Source organism: Zea mays, chromosome 5 (assembly GCF_902167145.1).
Source record: "Zea mays cultivar B73 chromosome 5, Zm-B73-REFERENCE-NAM-5.0, whole genome shotgun sequence".
NCBI lineage: Eukaryota > Viridiplantae > Streptophyta > Magnoliopsida > Poales > Poaceae > Zea > Zea mays.
This window is the reverse complement of record NC_050100.1, coordinates 142,050,575-142,073,476: the sequence shown is the minus strand read 5'-3', so window position 1 is coordinate 142,073,476 and position 22,902 is coordinate 142,050,575.

Below are 22,902 nucleotides of genomic sequence, written 5' to 3'. Positions count from 1 at the left end.
CATGGGAAGAACACTGAAGTGCCCTGAGGTCTGTAGACCATGTGCATATATTTTTGTTTCTCTCAATTTATGCCTGGATATTCAAGGAGGAATGTTCTATTGGTACAAGGATCCTATTGTTGGACCAGGATTTTCCAAGGTACACACACTTACTAGATATCATTATATCACTAAACAGATTAAAAGCCTAAAATTACAAACCCTTATTAATTGTTAAATCTTGACTGAGAGGTTTCGTTTCAGCCATATCATTTTTTGTAATTTTGTTCATATGTTAATTATGAAACGTTTGTCTGATTATCCAGTAAAATGATCCGGTCGTAAAATGGCAATGCGTGCAAGTTACATTTTGCAGCTTCTCTATGTAAATGAACATGATATTATCTGCTTATTGTTATTATCTGCTTATGGCCAGACCAATATATATTGAGTTTGAAAAAGAAGCTTGACAAAAAGGCTTTCAGATTTATGCTATAAACGTTCACATCGAAGCTACTTTTTATGCTCAATGAAATGCCCTGATCATACTCACCATAGGGATAGAGTGAAACTTATGCTTGAGTCTGCCCACTTGTGTTGTTTATCCTGTCTTTCCACTTTCCAGTGTTGCATACTGATGAATATATATCTATCAGGTAACAAAGCATAAGCTACTGTTCAACCCTGCCTACTGCTCCATCATGATATAATTCCTAAATGATGTTCAGACACTTAATGATGCACTTCGTCTGTTCTCTACTCCCAAATCTTTGTAAGGACACAAAACAATTGATGAAAAGGTACATACCTTGTCACCTTTTTGTTTAGTATATTTTTACATTTAGTTTCATCACCACACAATACAAGTGGATTATGCAATACATTGTGGTTTGTTTTATCTTCAGATGCATTTTATCTTCAGATGCATTTTTAGAAGGTATTGGAATCTAACCTGCACCTCTTGATGTGCCCTAGATCTAACTTGCACCTCTTGTGATATATAAAACCTAACCTCTTGGGGACCTCTTGCAGATTCTTGTGCGGAGGGCCAAGAATTGGTATACATGCTTGGATTCAGGGAGTCCCTGCTGCGCTGAAAGAACTTAATGTCTGTATTCAATCCCGCAATTCTAAATCCCACCAATCTGATTGGTGAACTTTATTATTTTTAAAAAAACAGTGAACTTAAGTGTTGACTAAGTAGGTGCCTGTGCGATGCCACAGAACATAAATTGCTTCTCGATTTGTATATCAGCTATGCTTCCTGTGGAGCAAGGAAGCGAACGCAAGCCAGCCTTTTGTATTAGTGCATTCTGTTCAGTTCTTACTTGATCATCCCGTGTTCTCGCGTGTGCCATGGCCGAGTGGCAAGCTCAACACTTGTATTGTTGTCTTGTCTCAAATGAAGTCCGGTTCCACAAGTTAACCGAAAATCTTCATGGGTGATAGCTGTGTTAGATTCTTCCGCGCATAGGGCAAGTAATGCAAGTGATAGCTGTGTCAGTTTACCCCCATTTTTTGGGCATCACTTGTCTCAAATGAAGTCCATTGGAGGTTCACAATTTATGTTCCGTGGCATCGCACGGGCACCTACCTAGTAAGAATAAAAGAATGATTCAAAAATTGTAAATTTCCAAATATACAATTCTCACACCTTCAGACTATTATATGCAAGGCCATCCGCAAGATCGTCCTTCGTCATAGCACAGAGTCCAGCTTCAAGCTTCGGAAACCCCATACTCCTAGCCATCTCCCGGCAGACAGATAATTCTTTGTTGTCAGGGAGGCAGTATAGGAAGTCATCTTCGTCTGTCCCATTGAACACTAGTGCCCCCTTCGGATATTTCAGTTCTCTGGCATAGTGATTAGCTTCAAAAATTTCTTCTTCAGATAATTTCTTTCCCGAAGCATGTCGCACAATATAATCGCATATTTTGGAAGGTGCTTCGGGGGCAGCAGTGTCAATTTCTTCAACCAAAATTGGCTCTGACATTTTTATTTTTTCGGCTTCCAAAGCTGCCTTTGTAATTTTTGTTTCTTCGGTTTCCAAAGGTTTTACCTTGGTGGGCTCTGAAGGCCCAGCTTCAGTTTCAAATTGTTGCTTCGAAGCTTCAGCAATAAAGGCCTCAGTAGACACTTCAGAAGTTTCAACAGTTTTCTTTGGAGTTATGCTTGAGGATTTAATTGTCTCCAAAACATCTAACACATTAACCATCCTTTTTCTTTTCGGGGTCACTGTTGGACCCTTCTGGCTTTTTCCTGTCTCAATTTTTGCTGAAGGACTTAAAACTTCTAATGCTTTTGCTTCTTCAGTCCTTGGTTCTTCTATCTTTTCTGTTGCTGGCACTTTGGCCAACTCTTCGATTTCTGGCAGCAGAGTTGATTCTTTAGCTTCGGTGGCCGAAGAGGTCTCACCGGCGAACTCAGGCACTGTGGCCAGTTCAATATAACGTGGCCGGTGTGTGAGAACCTTTACCCTTTTCCTCTTCGGCGCCGGCTCACTAGGAGCGGCTGAAGTAGTTTCCTTCGCAGAGGAAGTATTCTTTCTTTTTTGACCCCGCACTGGATATTGGTAGTCGGGGTAGACAAACCCAATTGCATCAAATACTCAGTTAAGCCTCTTCTTCTTTCGGCCTCCGAAGGCCGCTGATAATGCAGTATCTTCGGCCTTTGAGTATACCCCAAGCAGTTCATCACTTACAGTCTCAATGCTTTTTAGCCAATAATCATCTGGCTCAATGAATTTATCTCCGTACTTGAATGTGTATTTTAGCTTGACTAGCCCACCTTCGCCAGGTTCTTTAACGGTTTCCTGCGGCATTTCACAGTTATCTGCAAGTGGCCATACTCTGAAGGCAATATGTTCTTGCATTAAATCCCTTGTCCCAATAAAAGAGCACACTGCGCCGAAGGCTCTTTGGCATTCTTCGGCTGTTTCATCCATCACCACCTTCGGCCTCCGAAGGCCAAAGCGTTGCCAAACAGGGCGCATAATGATACCTTTAATATCTTCCCGGATTTTTAAATCATTCTTCACATAAAACCATTCTGTCATCCAGTTGTCGGGCCATCTTTTTCGAAAGGTTGGCACGGGGCAACTTGACCCAGATCGGGCGCCGAAGCTGTAGCAGCCAAAATTGTTGTGATACTGCTCTTTGCCCCAAGGTTTCGTCTCGTACAACAACTCATGTATGTTGCAAAAACTTTTAGCATTTGGTTCCAAACCTTGGCTCCTCACGGCCCAGACGAAGATGCCCATCCTTATGATTGATTCAGGAGTGAGTTGGTGAAGGTAGACTTCAAAAACCTTCAGTACTTCCACAACAAAACTGCTTAAGGGAAATCGTAGTCCAGCTTTGAAGAAGCTTCGGAATACCACGACTTCATTTTCTTCGGGAGTAGGCACAGTTTTCTCCCCAACATCCGCCCTCACAATAGACATGTCTCGAAAATACCTTCCTTTCATGGTATCAAGATGACTCTGCTTAATGCTCGATTTGCCGAAGACTGTGTGACTCGGTCGCCACGGTTGATCTTCGGAGTCTTCGCCCCCACTTTCTACATCATAACTGTCACTGTCACCAGTATCTTCAGACAAACCCTCCAAAGTTTCTTTAGTAATCTTCTCTGTATTAGTCTTCGACATTGATTGAAGAAAGCCCAGATGCATCTCCTCAGAAAGACTTAGCTTCGAATCACTAATAGCTTTTTTATCCTCAGACATCCTTGCAAACGCTGAGAAAGTGCTCTCAAAACCAAAGCTTAAAAATCCAAAGGCCAAGCAAGTGTTGTTGCGCGCAGGCTAGTAGTTGAGTGAGTAAAAGCAGTTGGCAAGAGAGCGTGCCAAATTAACTCGGGATGAGCTCTTATTTATACACCCAATGCGTTGAAAACTGGAGGGTCCCACTTGTCAAAGACTGTTGCTATTCTAGCAAAGAGAAGGTGTTTTTCGGACCTTCGGCTTAAGGCCTTCGTCCATATCGCAATATGAATTTATCATTACAACAAATTAATATTGCGAGGGGCTACTGTTGGGGGCCTTCGGCTTCCGAAGGTCCTCAAAAACATAATTTGACAATGTTTTCCAAGTATGCGAGCAGGTATCTTCGGAATCAGGTTGCGGGTATACAAAAGCATGGTCAAGACGAAACTTGACTAAAATGGAAGACGATCGTGACGAAGGATGAAACGATCACAAAGCTATGTGCAGAAAAGCTTCGGCATGACAACAGAAAAGGTAAACCGACTTAAAGATGAAAAGTCAAATTAGACCTCGAAGAATTACTATAGAGTTATTGATAAAAGCAAAGGGCATTAATGTAATTTTACATGGGCTGCGTCCCGTGCCTATAAATAGATGAACAGTACTCCCGTACTGTTCACGCTGACTTGGCATTGACATCACGCTTGTACCCTTACTTTCCTTCAAGCCGAAGGTACATTTGTAATTTGTTGTCGTTTATATAAGTAAAATAAATAGAAATGAATTAATGTTCAAAGTAATCATATTATTTAATGTATGAACCTCTCTTACCTTTCATTATGATTATGAAGGTGTGACCTTCATAACCTTCGTCCGAAATCCATTATATCCAAAGGGAAATAATGCTTCGAAGGACGAAAGGCTTTGATATTTAACATTTTATGTTGCCTTGTTCTTAATTCATAGCATTTGAGAACAAGTCCCCAACACCGTTGCTCTCAAAGCAACGAGGAGCAAGGAAGTGCTACCTAGCAAGGTGGCACAAGTTAAGGCGGCGAGGCTCAATGAGGAAGAGATGGCCCTCATCATCAAGCGTTTCAAGACAGCGCTAAGGGGTCGCAAGGAGCATCCCAACAAGAACAAGACGAAGGGGAAGCGCTCATGCTTCAAATGTGGTAAGATTGGTCATTTTATCGCTAATTGTCCCGATAATGATAGTGACCAGGAACAAGAAAAGAAGAGGGAAAAGAAGAAGGCCTACAAGAAGGCTAAGGGCGAGGCACACCTTGGCAAAGAGTGGGACTCGGATTGTTCGTCATCCGACTCCGACAACGAAGGACTCACCGCCTCGGCCTTCAACAAATCGTCCCTCTTCCCAAATGAGCATCACACTTGCCTCATGGCAAAAGAGAAGAAGGTAAACACTCGAAGGACTACTTATGCTTCTAGTGATGATGAATCTAGCGATGATGAAATAGATTATGCTAGTTTGTTCAAGGGCTTAGATAGAACTAAGATTGATAAGATTAATGAATTAATTGATGCCTTGAATGATAAAGATAAATTGTTAGAAAAGCAAGAGGATCTTTTGTATGAAGAACATGATAAATTTGTAGAGGCACAAAAATCTCTTGCTTTAGAAGTTAAAAGGAATGAAATGCTTTCTTGTGAACTATCTACTTGCCATGAGACCATTTCTAGTTTAAAAAGTGTTAATGATGATTTAAATGCTAAACTAGAAGTAGCAAATAGATCTAACTCTTGTGTAGAACATGTTGTGATTTGCAATAGGTGTAAAGATTTTAATGTTGATGCTTGTAGTGAACACCTAGTCTCTATTACAAAGTTAAATGATGAAGTGGCTAGTCTTAATGCCCAACTTAAGACTAGCAAGGATGAATTCGACAAACTAAAATTTGCAAGGGATGCCTACACTATTGGTAGACACCCCTCAGCTAAGGATGGGCTTGGCTTCAAGAGGGAAGCCAAGAACTTAACAAGTCATAAGGCTCCCATTCCCGCCAAGGAGAAAGGGAAGGCTCCTATGACTAATAGTAGTCAAAAGAATCATGCTTTCATTTATGGTAATAAGAGATATTCTAGAAATGTTCATAGGAGTTGTAATGATTCAAATGCCATGTTTGCTTCAAGTTCTTCCTATGTGCATGGTAGAGATATGCCTAGGGGAAATGTCATTCATCATATGCCTAGGAGAAATTTTGCTAATGTTCCTAGGAAAATTAATGAACCTTCTACAATTTATCATGCTTGCAATGCTTCCTTTGCAATTTGTAGAAAGGATAAGAAGGTGATTGCTAGGAAATTAGGGGCCAAATGTAAGGGAGACAAGACTTGCATTTGGGTCCCTAAGGCTATTGTAACTAACCTTGTAGGACCCAACAAGACTTGGGTACCTAAGACCCAAGCCTAAATTGCCTTGCAGGTTTATGCATCCGGGGGATCAAGCTGGATTACCGACAGCGGATGCACGAACCACATGACGGGGAAGAAGAAGATGTTCACCTCCTATGTCAAGAACAAAGATTCCCAAGACTCAATCATATTCGGTGACGGGAATCAAGGCAAGGTTAAAGGGTTAGAAAAGATTGCTATTTCTTCCGAGCATTCTATCTCCAATGTGTTTTTAGTTGAATCGCTCGGGTATAATTTGTTGTCTGTGAGTCAACTTTGTAATATGGGATACAATTGCTTGTTCACAAACGTAGATGTGTCTGTCTTTAGAAGGAGTGATGGTTCATTAGATTTTAAGGGTGTATTAGACGGGAAACTCTATTTAGTTGATTTTGCAAAAGAGGAGGCCGGTCTAGATGCATGCTTAATTGCTAAGACTAGCATGGGCTGGCTGTGGCATCGCCGCTTAGCACATGTGGGGATGAAGAACCTTCACAAACTTCTAAAGGGAGAACATGTGATAGGTCTAACAAATGTAACCTTCGAAAAAGATAGACCTTGTGCAACTTGTCAAGCAGGCAAACAGGTGGGAAGCTCTCATCATACCAAAAATGTGATGACCACATCAAGACCGTTGGAGTTGCTTCATATGGACCTCTTCGGACCCGCCGCCTATCTAAGCATAGGAGGAAGTAAGTATGGTCTTGTTATAGTTGATGATTTTTCCCGCTTCACTTGGGTATTCTTTTTACAGGATAAATCTGAAACCCAAGGGACCCTCAAGCGCTTCCTAAGGAGAGCTCAAAATGAGTTTGAGCTCAAGGTGAAGAAGATAAGGAGCGACAATGGGTCCGAGTTCAAGAACCTTCAAGTGGAGGAGTTCAAGACGCCTTCAAGTGGAGGAGTTCAAGTGAAGAAGATAGGAGGAAGGAATCAAGCACGAGTTCTCCGCTCCCTACACACCACAGCAAAATGGTGTGGTAGAGAGGAAGAACAGGACGCTCATTGACATGGCAAGGACGATGCTTGGAGAGTTCAAGACGCCCGATCGGTTTTGGTCGGAAGCCATGAACACGGCTTGCCACGCCATAAACCGGGTGTACCTTCATCGCCTCCTCAAGAAGACTTCGTATGAGCTTCTAACCAGTAACAAACCCAATGTGTCTTACTTTCGTGTATTTGGGAGCAAATGTTATATTATAGTGAAGAAAGGTAGAAATTCTAAGTTTGCTCCCAAAGCTGTAGAAGGGTTTTTGTTAGGTTATGACTCAAATACAAAGGCGTATAGGGTCTTCAACAAATCATCGGGTTTGGTTGAAGTCTCTAGCGATGTTGTATTTGATGAGACTAATGGCTCTCCAAGAGAGCAAGTTGTTGATCTTGATGATGTAGATGAAGAAGATATTCCAACGGCCGCAATACGCACCATGGCGATTGGAGATGTGCGGCCACAGGAACAAAAGGAGCAAGATCAACCTTCTTCCTCAACAATGGTGCATCCCCCAACTCAAGACGATGAACATGTTCATCAAGAGGAGGCGTGTGATCAAGGGGGAGCACAAGATGATCATGTAATGGAGGAAGAAGCATAACCATCACCTCCAACTCAAGTTCGAGCGACGATTCAAAGGAATCATCTCGTCGACCAAATTTTGGGTGATATTAGCAAGGGAGTAACTACTCGCTCTAGATTAGTTAATTTTTGTGAGCATTACTCTTTTGTCTCTTCTATTGAGCCTTTCAGGGTAGAAGAGGCCTTGCTAGATCCGGACTGGGTGTTGGCCATGCAGAAAGAGCTCGACAACTTCAAGAGAAATGAAGTTTGGACACTGGTGCCTCGTCCCAAGCAAAACGTTGTGGGAACCAAGTGGGTGTTCCGCAACAAACAAGACGAGCACGGGGTGGTGACAAGGAACAAGACACGACTTGTGGCAAAAGGTTATGCCCAAGTCGTAGGTTTGGACTTTGAGGAGACTTTTGCTCCTGTGGCTAGGCTAGAGTCAATTCGCATATTGTTAGCATATGCTACTCACCATTCTTTCAGGTTGTTCCAAATGGATGTGAAGAGCGCTTTCCTCAATGGACCAATCAAGGAGGAGGTGTACGTGGAGCAACCCCCTGGCTTCGAGGATGAACGGTACCCCGACCACGTGTGTAAGCTCTCTAAGGCGCTCTATGGACTTAAGAAAGCCCCAAGAGCATGGTATGAATGCCTTAGAGACTTTTTAATTGCTAATGCTTTCTAGGTTGGGAAAGCCGATCCAACTTTATTCACTAAGACTTGTGACAGTGATCTTTTTGTATGCCAAATTTATGTCGATGACATAATATTTGGTTCTACTAACCAGAAGTCTTGTGAAGAATTTAGCAGGGTGATGACTCAGAAATTCGAGATGTCGATGATGGGCGAGTTGAACTACTTCCTTGGGTTCCAAGTGAAGCAACTCAAGGATGGCACCTTCATCTCACAAACGAAGTATACACAAGACTTGCTCAAGAGGTTTGGGATGAAGGACGCTAAGCCCGCAAAGACTCCAATGGGAACCGACGGACACGTCGACCTCAACAAAGGAGGTAAGTCCGTTGATCAAAAGGCATATCGGTCTATGATAGGGTCTTTACTTTATTTATGTGCTAGTAGACCGGATATTATGCTTAGCGTATGCATGTGTGCTAGATTTCAATCTGATCCAAGGGAGTGCCACCTAGTGGCCGTTAAGCGAATTCTTAGATATTTAGTCGCTACGCCGTGCTTCGGGATCTGGTATCCAAAGGGTCTACCTTTGACTTAATTGGATATTCAGACTCCGATTATGCTGGATGTAAGGTCGATAGGAAGAGTACACCGGGGACGTGCCAATTCTTAGGAAGGTCCCTGGTGTCGTGGAGTTCTAAGAAACAAACTTCCGTTGCCCTATCCACCGCTGAGGCCGAGTATGTTGCCACAGGACAGTGTTGCACGCAACTACTTTGGATGAGGCAAACCCTCCGGGACTTTGGCTACAACCTGAGCAAAGTCCCACTCCTATGTGATAATGAGAGTGCTATCCGCATGGCGGATAATCCTGTTGAACACAGCCGCACAAAGCACATTGACATCCAGCATCACTTTTTGAGAGACCACCAGCAAAAGGGAGATATCAAAGTGTTTTATGTTAGCACCGAGAACCAGCTAGTCGATATCTTTACCAAGCCTCTAGATGAGAAGACCTTTTGCAGGCTGCGTAGTGAGCTAAATGTCTTAGATTCGCGGAACTTGGATTGATTTGTAGCATACATCTGTCTTATGCTTTGCTCATGTTCCTTTATGCATTTTGTTATGTATCTGTGGTGTTCAAGTTGTACAAACACTCCCCAGACCTCACAAGTCCATTTGCAAGTGATGCACATATTTAGGGGGAGAGGTACTACAACTTGACCCTTTGAGACTAACTATGTGCTTGAGTTTGCTTGATTTAGTCTCAAAGGTGGATTGAAAGGGAATGTTGTACTTGGACCATGAAAGATGTAATACTCAAAAGTGCAATAATGAGAATAGAGATAATCTCAGAAATTTGTGTCCTCTACTTATCATCACATGTGATCAACCCTAGTTATAAGTGGATAATTAACACAAAGAACACATAGATAACTTGTGCATCATGCTGGAGTTTATTTGATTGTGCATTTGTGGATAATAAAAAAAAGCATCAATAGCAATGTAATAATGTGCCCATGACATCCAAACCCTAAATTGAAAACAAAACCATGAAAATGGGGAAGGGAAAGGATAAATATTGTACAATGCAAAATAAATATATAGATAAATAAATTCCTCTCATTTTTGGGTATGTCAAAATTGCACTTATAATTTGTGGATAAACTTGACACAAGTTTGAATTCAAGTTAGAAACTCAAATTGAACTTGAAAATAAGAAAAAAAGGGAAATCAGAAAAAGAAAAAGAATAAAAAGCTTACCTGGGCCGGACTGCACCATTTCGGCCCATTTCCGGTGAACCAGTCGCGCGGTCCATCTCCTAGCCGCAGCGCCGACACATGGGTCCCGGCTGTCAGTCGCTGGCTTCCACGCGTTCGCTGCCCTCTGCCGCGCGGGGCCCACTGGTCAGCAACTCCTCTCGCGCCCACCGATTTTTCTGCCGCTGGCGCGCGGGTCCCTTTGGTCAGCTGCGTGCCCACCTCCCCTTCCTTCGCCGCTTGACTCGGACGAGCTCTGCCATGGCGCAAATGGTGGAGTTCGTTGGTGTGGGCCGCGAACGGACTTCGGGCGGCCATAAGAAGACCAGAACCGGATCCTTATCCTCCTCTTTGCTTCATCCACGCGTGAACAACTCTAACCAAACCGAGCTCCGCCTTAGCCGTAGGGACCGCGTTCCGCCGCCCAGAGCAATCGGGTTCCCCCTCGTTGATCTAGGCGTGTAGACGGGTGGTGGCGCATCGCCGTGGCGTGGTGGAGCTGTTCGGGGACTCGGCGGGGCGAATCGGGCGATGGGGAGAGGTTAATTTCTCGCCGCTGCAGGGACCATGGGGGTGGGCGAAGTTCCGCCGTCGTGGGCCGGCGTCGAGGCTCCCATACCAGTCCCAGGCGCTTCACCGACTCATCGGATGGATTGCGTGGTCCCTGTGGGCGGGATTGGATGGGACTGGCGACAACGAGTGGAGCACGGATTTCGTCATCGGGGCGGGACTTCGTTCGCGCGTGGCCGAGCTCGCCTTCGCTCAGGGATCCTAGGTATGCACTCCCGCTCGATTTGCGATCACCTAGAAGCCACGTAGCATCGATCGGGCTAGACTATAGATGACCGGAGCCCTTAGAATTGCTCGCCGGAGTGGTTGTTGAACGTGGAACCGCTGCGCCTGTGGGCAGACCGCCTCCGTCGCCTCGGACCTCCGATTGAATGCACCCCTAGGCTAGCTATTTTCTCTGGTCCAATTTGGTGTAATCGGCGTGGGGTTTAGGGTCACCAGGCGCGTTTTCGTTCTCTCGCCGGCGTGCCCCGCCGTGAGGACTTGCGTCGCCGCCGTGGTCAGGATCGAGTGAGAGAGAGAGAAGTGCACGACCATAGATTTTGGAGTTTACGGCTGGGATTGGATCTGGGAAAGGATGGCTCGGGACCGTTGGTGGTTAGATGGGGGGTCGTGATCATATCTCGCCTTAATGAAGTCTGTGCCGTCGATGTTTGATCCTACGGCGTGCGTTGCGTACCGATTAGAGTGTCAACCTAATCTAATCCTGGCCGCCCAGATCAGACCGTGCGGCTACGATACAACGATACCCCTTCGGCCGGGTTTCTTGCATAAGAGACCTTGTTCTTTATTGGAATCAACCCGCAGTCCTGCGTAGGGCGAACTGTGTCTTGGAAATATTTACAACGTGACCCCTGCGCTTCTCAGTTTTTATGCGCTCGGCCCAGAGAATTGAGAATTTAGGAAATTGATTTTTAACTCAAGAACAATTCTAGAATCTTGTAAAATGTATATAAAATTCATTTTAACTCCTTTTTGACTCATTCCAGTTTCTATAATTTTGTAATATTATTGTTTATCATCTAGTATATCTGTTTTGACATAAAAGCTACTTTAAAATTTATTTCCTAATTAATCTTATATCAAATACATAAAACCTTAGGAAATTCATAACTCCTCCGTTTTAACTTCGATTTGATCCGTTTTAACTTCGTTAGTCTCATATAAATATTTACTACGCAATAGCAACATTTATTATACCATGTCTCATTCTTTTCTAATTAGACCTTTATTTAGCTTATGTTGGTTAAAATGCTTATCATTTTAATCTACTAGAATACGATCTATGGTCAATTTATAACTTAGATCAAAGTGAGTTAATTATTTATAAGATAATCTCTTATATGATTTATATTAACCAATTTATAACATAGTTTAACATTTTAATCGCATAAATCCTCTATAAAATCACAACTCCTTAATAGTAACTCCGATCGTAGTAGTTCTCGAGCCCGCGATCCCGTAGCTTCGCGTAAGTCATTATTATTCAGTTTGTACTTATGTTTGGTGTGATGTTAATTTTGTCTATACCATGTCTGCTTGTATTGCTACGACTAGCAGTGAGGTCACGAAGATCTGAAGAATCACCCTGGTAATTGGAATCTCAAGTGCCAGGCAAGTTGTGCCCTTGATCACTTCTTTTTACCTACTCATGTTCTGATTAATCATAATGATCTGCATAGGTTAATTTTGATGGGACCCAATAGGTTACCCTAGTTTGATTATCTTTATACCTTGTTTACCACTGAACTTTTTGGGTAGTACTTGCTAGTGCTTTATGTGGTTTTGGGTATGAAGATACATTATTCATGATCACACTTTTATTATCTGTTTATTATCACTGTTCATGATAACATCATTATGTTAATTGGAACATGGAGCGACCACCCGGGAAAACAGTGCTACCACAAGGGTTTATGGACGCCCTTGGCTGATTAATTAGGAAAGCTAGTGGAGGACTACCTTACCCGAAAGGGGCAAGGGTAGTAGGGGAGTGGTCAGTGTAGGGATGCCCTTGGTTGATTTTGCTGCGATGGCGGTCAGGCAAGAACCCTGCATTGGAGCTTCCTATAAACTGTAGCGGGTTTTCTGAAGCTAGTGGAACTTTGTAAATGCCTCGTAGTGTTACCCTGCCTCGCCTCCTCGGTAGAGGTGTATGGGAAGTCGCGATCCCTTGGCAGATGGGTAACATGACTTGTGGGTAAAGATGCGCAACCTCTGCAGAGTGTAAAACTGGTATACTAGCCGTGCTCACGGTCATGAGCAGCTCGGACCCTCACATGATTAAATTATGGAACTTAAACTCAATTTGTCATATGCATTGCATTGCAGGTGATGTTATTACTTTTGTTCTACTACTTAACTGGGTTTGGTATTTACTTATACTTAGTAATTGCTAATAAAATTTTGACCAACTTTAAAAGCAATGCTCAGCTCTAACCATCCTTTTTGGTAAGCCTTACACTTCACATGAACTCCCACCTTTGGCGAGTTCGTTCACATTATTCCCCACAACTTGTTGAGCGATGAACGTATGTGAGCTCACTCTTGCTATCTCACACCCCCCCACAGGTCAAGAACGGGTACCACAGGATGAGGCGCTTGGAGGATGCTGTGATGTGTTCGTGAGAGATCTAGGTCGTCGTCTCCCAGTCAACTTTGGGTTGCTAGACCGTTGTCTCCTTATAATGTAATTACTTATTTTGTACAGAACTCTTATTATATAGTAAAGATGTGACATTCGATCCTGTGCCATAATTCATCATATGTGTGAGACTTGGTCCCAGCACACCTGGTGATTATGTTCGCGCCCGGGTTTTGGACCCTTAAAATCCGGGTGTGACAGAAGTGGTATCAGAGCAATGTTGACTGTAGGACGAAACCTAGATAGAACTGGACAACCATTGTCTACTTACCTTTGCTGCTCTGATTCTTTCTAAACTTTTCTTAATCCTTTCTCATCTATTTCCGCTTTACTCTGATTATTCTTACCTTTTCCTTCTAAAGACATTTGTGGATTTCACACTTTGAAATCATGTGCCTAAAGTGACCTTTAGGAATAGGAGACCTAATCTTAGGAACAAAAGCAAAACTATTTTTGTAGATATTGGTATGCTTGAGTGTTTGTTCTTATGATACTTGTCTGATTTGGATCTTTGATTGAGTGTGATGGGTTGTGGAGTAATGTCCACAATTACATCTGCATATACGTATAGGCATAAATAGAATTCATAAGATAACTAAACAACTTAGATTATCCTCCATTAAAATGTATCTATTTCATAGAGATCCCTCTAATCTTAAAAAAACTCTCCCTTATCTTAATAGATTCATCGTATCTTATAAGATTCTCTCTTATCTTACTAGATCCACCTCATCTTAAAAGATTCTTCTTACCTTAATAAATCCATCTTATCTTGAAAAGATTTTATCTCATCCTAATAGATCTAACTGACCTCAAAAGATTCTACCTTATTCCTATGGATTCATCTTGCCCTAATAAGCATATTTATCCCACACTAGTGTAACAACCATGAGTTAATCCAAAGTAATTAGATATTGTTTAATCTAATCTAGTGATATCAATCCAATCTAGACTCCATCTAATCTACTATGATCCAATCTAAAATGAGTTATCTAACAAGATAGTCAATCCTGGTGGAATACATTAGACCCTGCTCCTTTAAACAAGTTTGAGATCTTAGATCAACTCGACCCTACCCAACAACTTGACCTACAAAATAGGTTACACAACTAATTCCATCTAGCATATAGCTATTGAACCCTCTACCCATCTTGTCACAAACACGGATGAAGACACCAAAGCTCGAGGAAGAAAGGGATCAACCGCATTAAGGAAGGATAAGAGTCAAGCCAAATATGGTCTTCAGTCCCAACTCAAGCCTTCAAAGATCAAGCTAGATCACCAAGATGAGTCAAGATCCACAATCTTGGATGGAGTATTTCCTTACCCTACCCTTTCTTGCGCAAACCTATCTATGCTTTAAAGGCATCTTCTATCCTACATAATCAAGTGCACATACATATATACACCCATGCTTTCCTAACCACCAGCTCCACCAAGCTACATAAATATATATACGTTACTACTATTTGTAAGACCTAAATGTTACTTTAGTTAGTATTTGGTATGATACTATTTTAGGAGGAATAATAAGGTCTATTTGACCCATGTGTTGCTAATAAATTATGCATCATGCCGAGATTTTTGTTTATGCACATATGTTGAGACAATATGAGTATACACCCTTTCCTTACAAATCTCGAGGACGAGATTATTTTAAGGGGGGTAGGATTTGTAATACTCAAAAGTGCAATAATGAGAATAGAGATAATCTCAGTAATTTGTGTCCTCTACTTATCATCACATGTGATCAACCCTAGTTATAAGTGGATAATTAACACAAAGAACACATAGATAACTTGTGCATCATGCTGGAGTTTATTTGATTGTGCATTTGTGGATAATAAAAAAAAGCATCAATAGCAATGTAATAATGTGCCCATGACATCCAAACCCTAAACTGAAAACAAAACCATGAAAATGGGGAAGGGAAAGAATAAATATTGTACAATGCAAAATAAATATATAGATAAATAAATTCCTCTCATTTTTGGGTATGTCAAAATTGCACTTATAATTTGTGGATAAACTTGACACAAGTTTGAATTCAAGTTAGAAACTCAAATTGAACTTGAAAATAAGAAAAGAAAAAGGGAAATCAGAAAAAGAAAAAGAATAAAAAGCTTACTTGGGCCGGACTGCACCATTTCGGCCCATTTCCGGTGAACCAGTCGCGCGGTCCATCTCCTAGCCGCAGCGCCGACACCTGGGTCCCGGCTGTCAGTCGCTGGCTTCCGCGCGTTCGCTGCCCTCTGCCGCGCGGGGCCCACTGGTCAGCTACTCCTCTCGCGCCCACCGATTTTTCTGCCGCTGGCGCGCGGGTCCCTTTGGTCAGCTGCGTGCCCACCTCCCCTTCCTTCGCCGCTTGACTCGGACGAGCTCTGCCATGGCGCAAATGGTGGAGTTCGTTGGTGTGGGCCGCGAACGGACTTCGGGCGGCTATAAGAAGACCAGAACCGGATCCTTATCCTCCTCTTTGCTTCATCCACGCGTGAACAACTCTAACCAAACCGAGCTCCGCCTTAGCCGTAGGGACCGCGTTCCGCCGCCCAGAGCAATCGGGTTCCCCCTCGCTGATCTAGGCGTGTAGACGGGTGGTGGCGCATCGCCGTGGCGTGGTGGAGCTGTTCGGGGACTCGGCGGGGCGAATCGGGCGATGGGGAGAGGTTAATTTCTCGCCGCTGTAGGGACCATGGGGGTGGGCGAAGTTCCGCCGTCGTGGGCTGGCGTCGAGGCTCCCATACCAGTCCCAGGCGCTTCACCGACTCACCGGATGGATTGCGTGGTCCCTGTGGGCGGGATTGGATGGGACTGGCGACAACGAGTGGAGCACGGATTTCGTCATCGGGGCGGGACTTCGTTCACGTGTGGCCGAGCTCGCCTTCGCTCAGGGATCCTAGGTATGCACTCCCGCTCGATTTGCGATTACCTAGAAGCCACGTAGCATCGATCGGGCTAGACTATAGATGACCGGAGCCCTTAGAATTGCTCGCCGGAGTGGATGTTGAACGCGGAACCGCTGCGCCTGTGGGTAGACTGCCTCCGTCGCCTCGGACCTCCGATTGAATGCACCCCCAGGCTAGCTATTTTCTCTGGTCCAATTTGGTGTAATCGACGTGGGGTTTAGGGTCACCAGGCGCGTTTTCGTTCTCTCGCCGGCGTGCCCCGCCGCGAGGACTTGCGTCGCCGCCGTGGTCAGGATCGAGTGAGAGAGAGAGAAGTGCACGACCATAGATTTTGGAGTTTACGGCTGGGATTGGATCTGGGAAAGGATGGCTCGGGACCGTTGGTGGTTAGATGGGGGTCGTGATCATATCTCGCCTTAATGAAGTCTGTGCCGTCGATGTTTGATCCTACGGCGTGCGTTGCGTACCGATTAGAGTGTCAACCTAATCTAATCCTGGCCGCCCAGATCAGACCGTGCGGCTACGATACAACGATACCCCTTCGGCCGGGTTTCTTGCATAAGAGACCTTGTTCTTTATTGGAATCAACCCGCAGTCCTGCGTAGGGCGAACTGTGTCTTGGAAATATTTACAACGTGACCCCTGCGCTTCTCAGTTTTTATGCGCTCGGCCCAGAGAATTGAGAATTTAGGAAATTGATTTTTAACTCAAGAACAATTCTAGAATCTTGTAAAATGTATATAAAATTCATTTTAACTCCTTTTTGACTCATTCTAGTTTCTATAATTTTGTAATATTATTGTTTATCATCTAGTATATCTGTTTTGACATAAAAGCTACTTTAAAATTTATTTCCTAATTAATCTTATATCAAATACATAAAACCTTAGGAAATTCATAACTCCTCCGTTTTAACTTCGATTTGATCTGTTTAAGTTGCGTTAGTCTCATATAAATATTTACTACGCAATAGCAACATTTATTATACCATGTCTCATTCTTTTCTAATTAGACCTTTATTTAGCTTATGTTGGTTAAAATGCTTATCATTTTAATCTACTAGAATACGATCTATGGTCAATTTATAACTTAGATCAAAGTGAGTTAATTATTTATAAGATAATCTCTTATATGATTTATATTAACCAATTTATAACATAGTTTAACATTTTAATCGCATAAATCCTCTATAAAATCACAACTCCTTAATAGTAACTCCGATCGTAGTAGTTCTCGAGCCCGCGATCCCGTAGCTTCGCGTAAGTCATTATTATTCAGTTTGTACTTATGTTTGGTGTGATGTTAATTTTGTCTATACCATGTCTGCTTGTATTGCTACGACTAGCAGTGAGGTCACGAAGATCTGAAGAATCACCCTGGTAATTGGAATCTCAAGTGCTAGGCAAGTTGTGCCCTTGATCACTTCTTTTTACCTACTCATGTTCTGATTAATCATAATGATCTGCATAGGTTAATTTTGATGGGACCCAATAGGTTACCCTAGTTTGATTATCTTTATACCTTGTTTACCACTGAACTTTTTGGGTAGTACTTGCTAGTGCTTTATGTGGTTTTGGGTATGAAGATACATTATTCATGATCACACTTTTATTATCTGTTTATTATCACTGTTCATGATAACATCATTATGTTAATTGGAACATGGAGCGACCACCCGGGAAAACAGTGCTACCACAAGGGTTTATGGACGCCCTTGGCTGATTAATTAGGAAAGCTAGTGGAGGACTACCTTACCCGAAAGGGGCAAGGGTAGTAGGGGAGTGGTCAGTGTAGGGATGCCCTTGGTTGATTTTGCTGCGATGGCGGTCAGGCAAGAACCCTGCATTGGAGCTTCCTATAAACTGTAGCGGGTTTTCTGAAGCTAGTGGAACTTTGTAAAGGCCTCGTAGTGTTACCCTGCCTCGCCTCCTCGATAGAGGTGTATGGGAAGTCGCGATCCCTTGGCAGATGGGTAACATGACTTGTGGGTAAAGATGCGCAACCTCTGCAGAGTGTAAAACTGGTATACTAGTCGTGCTCACGGTCATGAGCAGCTCGGACCCTCACGTGATTAAATTATGGAACTTAAACTCAATTTGTCATATGCATTGCATCGCAGGTGATGTTATTACTTTTGTTCTACTACTTAACTGGGTTTGGTATTTACTTATACTTAGTAATTGCTAATAAAATTTTGACCAACTTTAAAAGCAATGCTCAGCTCTAACCATCCTTTTTGGTAAGCCTTACACTTCACATGAACTCCCACCTTTGGCGAGTTCATTCACATTATTCCCCACAACTTGTTGAGCGATGAACGTATGTGAGCTCACTCTTGCTGTCTCACACCCCCCACAGGTCAAGAACAGGTACCACAGGATGAGGCGCTTGGAGGATGCTGTGATGTGTTCGTGAGAGATCTAGGTCGTCGTCTCCCAGTCAACTTTGGGTTGCTGGACCGTTGTCTCCTTATAATGTAATTACTTATTTTGTACAGAACTCTTATTATATAGTAAAGATGTGACATTCGATCTTGTGCCATGATTCATCATATGTGTGAGACTTGGTCCCAGCACACCTGGTGATTATGTTCGCGCCCGGGTTTTGGACCCTTAAAATCCGGGTGTGACAAAAGACTTCCACTGCACTTCGATGAAAGAGTAACTAACTCCAAGTTCACCTTCATGCTCTTATTGCCTTTTTACTCTTAATTGAAGATTTTGGTGAGGCAATGTGTTCAAGGCCAAGATTGATCCCGTTTTGGTGCTTGATGCCAAAGGGAGAGAAAATAAGGCCAAAGCAATAAATGGATCAGCTACCACTTGAGAATTTTGAAAATAGTAGAATAGAGCTTTTGGTTTGTCAAAACTCTCTTATTGTCTCTTTTGTCAAAAGTTGGCCTCTTGTGGGGAGAATGGTTGATTATGGGAAAAGGGGGAGTTTTTGAAATCTTTGATCAAATCCTCTTGGAACAACTCTCTTTATGTCTCAACAAGTGTGTTTGACTTAGAGATAGGAAATTGAGGTTGATTTGCAAAAACAAAACCAAGTGGTGGCAAAGAATGATCCAAATATGCCAAATTTGATTCAAAACAAATATGTGTTCTTATTTGCATTGATGTTGCACTTCTTTTAGTTGCTTTTTGTTGTGTTGGCATTAATCACCAAAAAGGGGGAGATTGAAAGGGAAATGTACCCTTGGGACATTTCTATAAGATTTTGGTGATTAAGTGCTCCACACAAATGCTTTGAGTAATATTTGTGCCAAAGACTTAAGAAGTGCAAATCAAGAGTAAAGGTATGTTTCTAAGACTTAGTACATTGTTTTGGAGACTAATGTATTGTGTCTAAGTGCTAGAAACAGGAAAAGACCAATTTGGAAAAGACATGGCTGAGCAGCCAAGACTCTGTGCAGTCTGGGTGCACCGGACTGTCCGGTGGTGCACCGGACTGTGTCCGGTGAGCCAGGCTGGCTCTCGCGAACTGGCTGCTCTCGGGTTTCGTCGGCGGTGTACGGCTATAAATCACCGGACTGTCCGGTGGCGCACCGGACTGTCCGGTGAGCCAACAGTCGGCCGGGCCAACGGTCGGCCGCGTAATCCGCGCGCGACGCGTGGCAGAGCCAACGGTCAGAAGGGGGCACCGGACTGTCCGGTGTGCACCGGACAGTGTCCGGTGCGCCAACGGCTCTGAATCTCCAACGGTCGGCTGCGCCAAAATAGGAAAGAGATCCCCACCGGATAGTGTTCGGTGGTGCACCGGACTGTCCGGTGCGCCAGGCGACAGAAGGCAAGAATTTCCTTCCTGGAATGCTCTCAACGGCTCCTAGCTGCCTTGGGGATATAAAAGGGACCCCTAGGCGCATGGAGGTGTACACCAAGCATTCTCTAAGCATTCCTAAGCACCAAGACTCCAATTCCGCGCATTCGATTCTTTGTGATAGCAACTAGAGCTCCATTTGAGTAGAGAACTCTTTGGGTTGTGTTGTGAGCTCGAGTTGTGACTTGTGTGCGTGTTGTGCTCTGATTTTGTGTGTGTTGCTCATCCCCTCCTTACTTCCGTGCTTCTTTGTGAACATCAAATTGTAAGGGTGAGAGGCTCCAAGTTGTGGAGATTCCTTGCCAGCAGGATATAGTAAACAAAGCAAAACACTGTGGTATTCAAGTGGGTCTTTGGACCGCTTGAGAGGGGTTGATTTCAACCCTCGTCCGTTGGAACGCCACAACGTGGAGTAGGCAAGTGTTGGACTTGGCCGAACCACGGGATAAATCATTGTGTCTATCTGTGTTGATTTTCTTGTGGTTATCATGTCTTGCAAGAACTCTTCTCTAGCCACTTGGCTTTATTGTGCTAACTACTAATCAAGTTTTGTGGTATTAAGTATCAAGTTTTTACAGGATCACCTATTCACCCCCTCTAGGTGCTCTCACTTTTATAAAATCTAGGACCCAATCGCTAGGTTCTTTTAATAGCTGTAAACTGCGGGTTAATTCCTAATATGTGCAGGGACCCTTTTGTTATTTTATCATGGCAAACCGGTACATTGGCACGACAACCGTTTGATCTAATCTGAATGGTCAATAAAAAACCTAAGCTCTATGTGAAATGATAAGTTACCGTAGTCGTAGGATCTAATATCAATGGTCAAGATTTAATTTACCGAAATCGTCTTGCGTCCGCCTTATCTAAGATCAACGCCTATCATTACTTCTGGCCGAAGGGTTACGCTAGATCTATTTTTGGCCGCCCATCACACAATCAACGGTATACGCCACTCCTCCTCCTTACGATGACCAGACGTGGCGGGGCAATGGTTGGCGTAGACCAAATTGCTCCTGAGGTGCACAAGCTCACAACCGAACAACCATACGTGAAGTACATGACCAGGGGCACTCGATTGATATTTGAGGGTACCATTCCGATGATTAGGTAGCGATGTTTGGACGTCGTCGAGCGATTCTGGAGCCCTAAACCCCAAAATGGATTCCTACGAGGTGCACAAGACACTAGTACAATTTGGCTCTATACAAGCGGTAGGCTTTTTACATCACAGACGGTTCGGTTAGAAAACCGTCTGGGATGTCCTAGGCTATTCGAACCGTCTGTAATGTATTAGTATCACAAGCGGTTTTTGTTTAGAACCGTCTGTGGTACTCTATTATTTTCACAAACGGACACTAATGAAAAACCGACTATGATTGTGATTTGATTACCATATTAATATTTTAATTTTTAACAGAAATATGAAAATACAATTTAAATGAATTAATATTTTAATTTTTAACAAAAATATGCAAATATAATTTAAATGAATTAATATTTAATTTTTAACAGAAATATGCAAATACAATTTAAATGAATTAATATTTAATTTTTAACAGAAATATGCAAATACAATTTAAATGAATTTTAATAGCACACATAGATAACTAGAGAGATTTTAAATTAATTGGCAACCACAATGCATAGTCGATCATACATGATAACAAATACAATTTGATTCATACAATTTTTCATGAACTACCATTTTTCTGCATGTATGGCTTTAAGTTCTTATCAATTTTCTTTTCCACACGCTTGATTCTCTCTGGACCGTTAAAGACGAACATCTATTCATACTTATTGTATTTCTCATCTCCGTCTCCCACATTCTCAACTCCAACAATTTTTTGTTTTCCAGAAATAACTACATGCATCTTCTCATCTGCTGGATCGAGTACATAAAACACTTGTACAACACATTCGGCGAGAACCCACGGGTCATCTTTATATCCTACTTTCTTTAAGTCTACCAGTGTGAGTCCGTAGTTATCCACTATCACCCCCACGGGATGTTGTACCTATTGGCATTTAAATAACGGTATTTTCATGCTTGGGCCATAATCAAGTTCCCATATTTCCTCTATGAAACCAAAATATGTAGAGGCTAACCCGACCGCCTGTACATAGGTTTACTGTAGTAGTGAGAAGCTAGGAGACATAATTAATACTGGAGGGAAGGTCTTACCGGACATGGTGGTGGCAGAGATGCGACCCCTGCTACGGTGGGGATCCACACTAGAAAGCTTGCTTCGATGAACCATTTGCCTTGATCACCCCATGGTTCTCCATGCTATTGGCCTTGATAACGATATGAGCGCCCAGGCGAACATACTGTTGGGGCGAAGGCGAAGACGCTACCCTTCGCTCGATGCCTTCGCCAGTCTCGCTGCGCCAACGAAGACGACGACCGGCAGTCTTCGCTCTTCGTCCGGCACGCCGAAGGACGAAGACCTATGGCGAGGTCGCCCCGTCCCGCGGCGTCGCCCGACACTGGAGCCCACGTGCAATCCGGTCCGTCATAACGGGCCCCACGCTATCACTGCACAGTACGGGCCTAATTTGTAAAGGTTTTTCTGTTATTACAGTCTGTAACCCTACTTTAATGAGAATATTCCAGGGGGAACCTAGGCACCTGAGGGCACATGCGTCCTTAATCCTTGACGCTGGGCACTCAGACACCTATAAATACCCCCCGCACAGTGCCCTTGAGAGGCCAGATTAACAGAGCTTTTGCCATCTCGAATTGAAACCTTGTTTACGTTGCTCTCACTCCCCCGTTGGATCAACTTGCTCGGGAGAGCAAGTTCCAACATTTGGCGCCCACCGTTCGTGCTACGAAAAAACCACCCACGATGGCACCCAAGAGAGCTACCTCGAAGGCTGACGAGGCCGCGAAGGCAGCACTGCTGGC